This window comes from Hemiscyllium ocellatum, assembly GCF_020745735.1.
Source record: "Hemiscyllium ocellatum isolate sHemOce1 chromosome 27 unlocalized genomic scaffold, sHemOce1.pat.X.cur. SUPER_27_unloc_17, whole genome shotgun sequence".
Classification (NCBI taxonomy): Eukaryota; Metazoa; Chordata; class Chondrichthyes; order Orectolobiformes; family Hemiscylliidae; genus Hemiscyllium; species Hemiscyllium ocellatum.
The window spans coordinates 36,700-42,500 of record NW_026867484.1 but is presented as its reverse complement, the minus strand read 5'-3'; the positions used below and the strand labels follow the sequence as shown (position 1 = coordinate 42,500).

Sequence of the window (5,801 nt, the reverse complement as noted above, 5' to 3'; positions counted from 1 at the left end):
TAGTGAACAAACATTAAGCACAAGTATCTATTTATTTCTAATTTTGTTTCGTTTTTCTTGTTTGATTCCCTGCTATGACAACACTGTATCTGGATGGTTGACAGGCTGAGAGATGGCGGGTTGGGTCTCGATTGACTTCAATGTTTTATTGTTCCAAATGGTGCAAAATGGGTGTCAAACCTTCAGCAGAAATCCAGCAGAGCTGACAGACCAACACCTTACTCTAAGCGAACAGGAAGATCAACAGAGGAGAGAAAAATCTGAGCTGACACCAGACTACCCTGTGATCAATGCTTTGATTAGCAGTGCCAACCCTCTACCTTTACCTAGCTTCCCATTTGACTACCCCCTCAATATTCAGAATACAATCCTTGTCATCCTGAAGCTGGGTTAGCCATGGGAAATGCAGGGTTATAGTTCCATAGTAATAAAAGCAGGAGTAGGCCATTTGTCCTGTCAGGCCTACTCTGCCATTCATTAAGATCATGGCTGATCAATCCACCACCGCAGTTCCTCCTCGCTGCATTGTCAAAGCTACCCTTAATTCACCAACCATGCAAAAGCCCATCCAACTGTGTCTTCAATATACTGAAATAGCCTCTACTGCTTCACTGGGCACAGAATTCCATAGATTCACTACTCTCCAGGAAAAACAGTTCCTCCTAATCTTTGTTTGAAAGCTACTCCCCTAATCTTGAGGTCTAGTCTCACCCAACAGCAACAAATTCCCACTTTCCACCACAATCCGGGATAGACGGACTCACTCAGTTGTTTGCTCTTAAATGAAAGATTTCACTGTTACAACTTCTGCTCCAAGTCAGGGCAAACATCTTTGACACTTGTGAATTATTCTCCTCTCACCTCAATATGCACCGTCTAGTTTTGGACTGCACCATCCTGGGGAAAAGATCTTGGATATTCACCCTATCCATGCCCGTTACAAATGTCAATAAGGTCACCCATCAGTCTCTGATGCTCCAGGGAAAATATCCCTGGCCTATTCTGCCTCTCCCAGTAGTTCAAACCCTCCAACTCTGGCAACAGCCTTGTAAATCTTTTCCAACCTCTTTCAAAGTTTCACAACATCTTTCCTATATCAAGGAGACCAGAATTTAATGCAGTGTTCCAAAAGTGGCCCAACCAATTTCGTGTACAATTGCCGCATGACCTCCCAACTCCCATACTCAATGTTCTGACCAATAAAGGAAAGCATACCAAACGCCTTCTTTACTATCCTAGCTACCCAAGACTCCACTTTCAAGGAATTATGAACCTGCACTCCAAGGTCTTTGTTCAGCAACACTCCCCTTAACTGTGTCAGTTCTGCCTGGATTGCTTGACCAAAATGCAACTCCTCACATTTGTCTAAATTAAACTTAATCTCCCACTCCTCGGCCCAATGACCCATCTGCTCAATTCCCATTTATAGCAAACTCTCTTTCCTCTCTTATTGCCTAGAAGCTGAAAATCTCCATTCCACACACCCCCTCCATTCTCACTTTGCTGAACCTAATTCCTGCTGCATCTCATCCTGAAGGGTCTGGTTCATGCTGATACACAGGCCCACACTCTAATTGAAACATACAGAATACTGAATGGCCTGGACAGACTGGACGTTGGGAAGATGTTTCCATTGGTAGGAGAGACAAGAACCTGAAGGCACAGCCTTAGAGTAAAGGGAAGGCCTTTTGGAACAGAGATAAGGAGAAACTTCTTCAACCAGAAAGTGGTGAATCTTTGGAATTCATTGCCACAGAAGGCTGTAAATGACATGTCATTGAGAATATTTAAGACGGAGGTAGACAGGTTCTTGAGTATCAAGGGGATCAAGGGTTATGGGGAGAAAGCGGGAGAATGGGGCTGAGAAACTTATCAGCTGCGATTATGTGCTATCAGCAGACTTAATGGGCTGAATGGCCTAATCTCAGCTCCTATGTCTTATGTTCTCTTGCTGTCCTGGACACAGAGGGTGAGAATTGGGAGCAGGACTAGGACATTTGGTCTTTCGAGCCTGGACCAGTATTGCACAGATCATAACTGGATATGAAAATACCTACATTGTGGTGGATAGGCTGGGACATTTTTCATTGGAGCATAGGAGGTTGAGAGGTGACCTTACTGAGGTTGATTAAATCATAACAGATATAGCTAACGTGAATGGCAGGTGTCCTTTCCCTTGGGTGGGGGTTTCAAGATGAGGGAGCAAATTTTGAAGGAGAGAGGAGAAAGATTTGAAAGACATGAGGGACACTATTTTTCATTTTACACAGAGAGTGGTTCATGTGTGGAATCAATGTTCAGAGGAAGGGGTGGATGCAGGTGCAGTTATAGCATTTAAAGGACATTTGGATAAGTATCTGAATAGGAAAGATTCAGAGGATATGGACCAAATACTGGCAGTTGGGACTAGTTTAGTTTGAGAACATAGTCAGCATGGACTGGTTGGACACTGTGCTGTCTGACACTGGAACAGTTCTATACTGGTCTTGAAACCATTTTCTTGACATCCCCCATAAACATCCATTTCATTGTTGTTCAAAATATCAGATGAACTCAGCAGTGAATACGTTCAATGACCCCCTAACTGCAGGAAGACATCCCCACTTCTGATCTCAATTCCTCTTGCTAATATACAACTTGCCTTACTGATTGCTTGCTGCACCTGTCTGACAACTGGCAGAGACTGGTGCAGAAGGACACTGAGGTCCCATTGTACATCTACACACCATCCTTGATGAAGGGCTTGTGCCCAGAACATCAACTCTCATGCTGCCTGACTAGCTGTACTTTTCGTATAAAAAGTGAGGTCTGCAGATGCTGGAGATCAGAGCTGAAAATGTGTTGCTGGTTAAAGCGCAGCAGGTCAGGCAGCATCCAAGGAACAGGAAATTCGACGTTTCGGGCAAAAGCCCTTCATCCGATGAAGGGCTTTGCCCAAAACGTCGAATTCCTTGTTCCTTGGATGCTGCCTGACCTGCTGCGCTTTAACCAGCAACACATTTTTAGCTGTACTTTTCCAATGCCACACTGCGACTCTGATCTTCAGCATCTGCAATCCTCACTTTCTCCACATCCCAATGTATCACATTTAAAAACGCACCTCCTTTCAGCTTTTTTTGCCACAACAAAGGCTATAGCTTCACATTGAGGTACTGCATTTGCCATGTGTTTGCCAACTGTGACACAGACCTTGTCTGTTAGAAATGAAAATTCACTTCTAAATAATCGCTCTGGACAAATTCAAGAGAACAAAGATTTTATTAACAAATTCTGCAGAATTGGACGCCTTCCCAAAGAAAAGCGTACCCAAGCATTACAGCGATCTTTCTTATATAGCAATTTAGAGCCTCCCCTATGGCCCCTAGAGGTCACGAGGGTCATTGCTTTACAATGATCTCATTTCTTACAGAGAAAGCATATGATCATGTCCTCATTGTCTTGAACTCCAGCCGCATAACCCACTTCCCTGTCTAATGATATTTTCAGCCCTTGAACTTAGCAACCGTCTCGCACCTTGTACTCTTATCTGGTTGTTTTTGCACCATATTAGCAGAAGTATTGTCTCGCTCAAGGTTTCGTTATTTTTCAAAGCTGACCCCTTGCCCCAGCTAGCTTGTTTTTCTTACTAACTGCTTACATTGCAATACTGATCGTTAGAAGATCAATCTTTACGTAAATTAGCCCAAACGTTAACATTTCCTTAAAATAAAACAGCCAGTATATATAAAATAAAGTAGCAAGACATACCACATATTTAGTTTGGTTGTATATTAAATGTCTAGGGTACCATGCACATCTTAATAGCTTCTTGTTGCATAATAAAGCAAATCTAAATCTCACATTGTCCAACATTTCCAGAGTCTGTCTGCACCCCAGAGAATCACTCCCTTTCCTTTCAGCTGCTGCAAATCAACACTACATGAACAGGGATATCGGCTGGGAGCTGGCAAGCAGGACTAGATTCGGTTGCAATATCTGGCCGACATGGACGAGTTGGACCGAAGGGTCTGTTTCCGTACTGTCCATCTCTATGACTATAATTGAACACCAAAATGAAAACTAAGTGGAAAAGGGGGTGAGAAAAGAAAGTGCTGTACTCACAGATGTTTGACAGAAGGAAGTTACAGTCTGGGGTGAAGCTCAATCTTCACAGCAGCGACAAAAGCTTATTCTCCTCCTTCTGCATTCAGACAATAGGGGTGCTCTAACTGGCAGGAGGACCAATCTCCATCCGGTCCTCCAGGCTTTACCATTGGTCCATCGAGAGGAAGTCGCGTGCCGTTCTTCGGACTTCGAGGAGCATGCGTACTACTTTGCTGACACCGGTGAGCATGCGCCTTCCTCGCTGACACCTCGGAGCATGCGCAGTGTGCGCTTTGGTGACTACTGTTACTGACAGATGTAAAGAATCTAAAGGCCAAAAGGAGAAAAAAATGGCTGGAGCCACAATTTTATTTTTCCCTGTGGATCGACGTTGTATTCTTTTTGCATTTTGTCTGGCTGCTCAACTTTTGTAAGTCTTTTCACCAGGGCAAATGAAGTTGTGAACTGGAGTGCATCGGTTTAAGGTGAGGGGAGAAAGATTTAAGAATTCTCTATTCCTGAGATGCTGCCTAACCTGCTGTGCTTTGACCAGCAACACATTTGCAGCTGTGATCTCCAGCATCTGCAGACCTCATTTTTTACTAAATGGTCCGAAGAGGCAACTTTTTCGCACAGAGGGTGGTGTGTGTACGGAATGAATTGCCAGGCGAAGTGGTGGAGGCTGGTGCATTTACAATGTTTAATAGGAATCTGGATAGGTATATGAATAGGAAGGGTTTAGAGGGATATGGTTAGATTAAGTTAAATTCCCTACAGTGTGGAAACAGGCCCTTCAGCCCAACCAGTCCACACCAACCCTCCGAAGAGTAACCCACCCAAACCCATTTCTCTCTGACTAATGCACCTAACACAATGGGGAATTTAACATGGACAATTCACCTGACCTGCACATTCTTGTACTGTGGGAGGAAACCGGAGCACTCTGAGGAAACCCACGCAGACACGGAGAACGTGCAAATTCCACACTGACAGTCACCCGAGGCTGGAATCGAACCTGGAACTTTGGTGCTGTGAAGCAGCAGTGCTAACTACTGAGACACCGTGCTGTCATTCAAGTAAATTTCTCCCCGGGGGGAGGAGGGACAATCAAGAGTCAACCATACTGCTGTGGGTCTGAAGTCACATGTAGGCCAGACTGGGTAAAGAATGCAGCTAGGACAACTGAGTGAATCCTTTCCCACAACGGCAATTTCCTTCCCTAAAAAGGATATGAGTGAATCAGATGTCTTTTACCCCCACCAATTCAAAAGATCACATTAGTTTTGGTTCCTTCATATATAAATCCCACAACTTTTTGAAAGTTACATTCTCAAGATAGCTTTAACAATAGGTGCCATCTCAGCTCAGATAATGCATTGAAAGTATGAGGTTAAAGTCTGTGTTCCAATATTTCCATCCTACCCATGCCCCTTATTTTATAATCCCCTATAAGGTCACCCCTCAGCCTCCGACGCTCCAGGGAAAACAGCCCCAGACTTTTCAGCCTCTCAATATAGCTCAAATCCTCCAACCTTGGTAACATTCTTGTAAATCTTTTCTGAATCATTTCAAGTTTTATAACATTTTTTCCAATAGGAAGGACACCAGAATTGCATGCAATATTCCAAAAGTGGCCTAACCAACGTCCTGTACAGCTGCAACACGATCTCCCAAATCCTATACTGAATGCTCTGACCAAAAAAGGAAGGCATAACAAA

At 43.9% G+C, this 5,801-nt stretch overlaps 1 protein-coding gene across 1 annotated transcript in view; it reads right to left on the bottom strand.

The window, feature by feature from the left end:
• LOC132807437 (oocyte zinc finger protein XlCOF7.1-like) overlaps window positions 1-4,183 on the bottom strand; it is a 16,683-nt gene extending 12,500 nt beyond the window's left edge. The window contains exon 1 of the mRNA XM_060821610.1: window positions 4,102-4,183. The gene's annotated coding sequence lies outside the window, so the exon portion shown is untranslated. The remainder of the gene's footprint in view (window positions 1-4,101) is intronic.
• Between the last annotated feature and the right edge of the window lie 1,618 nt (window positions 4,184-5,801).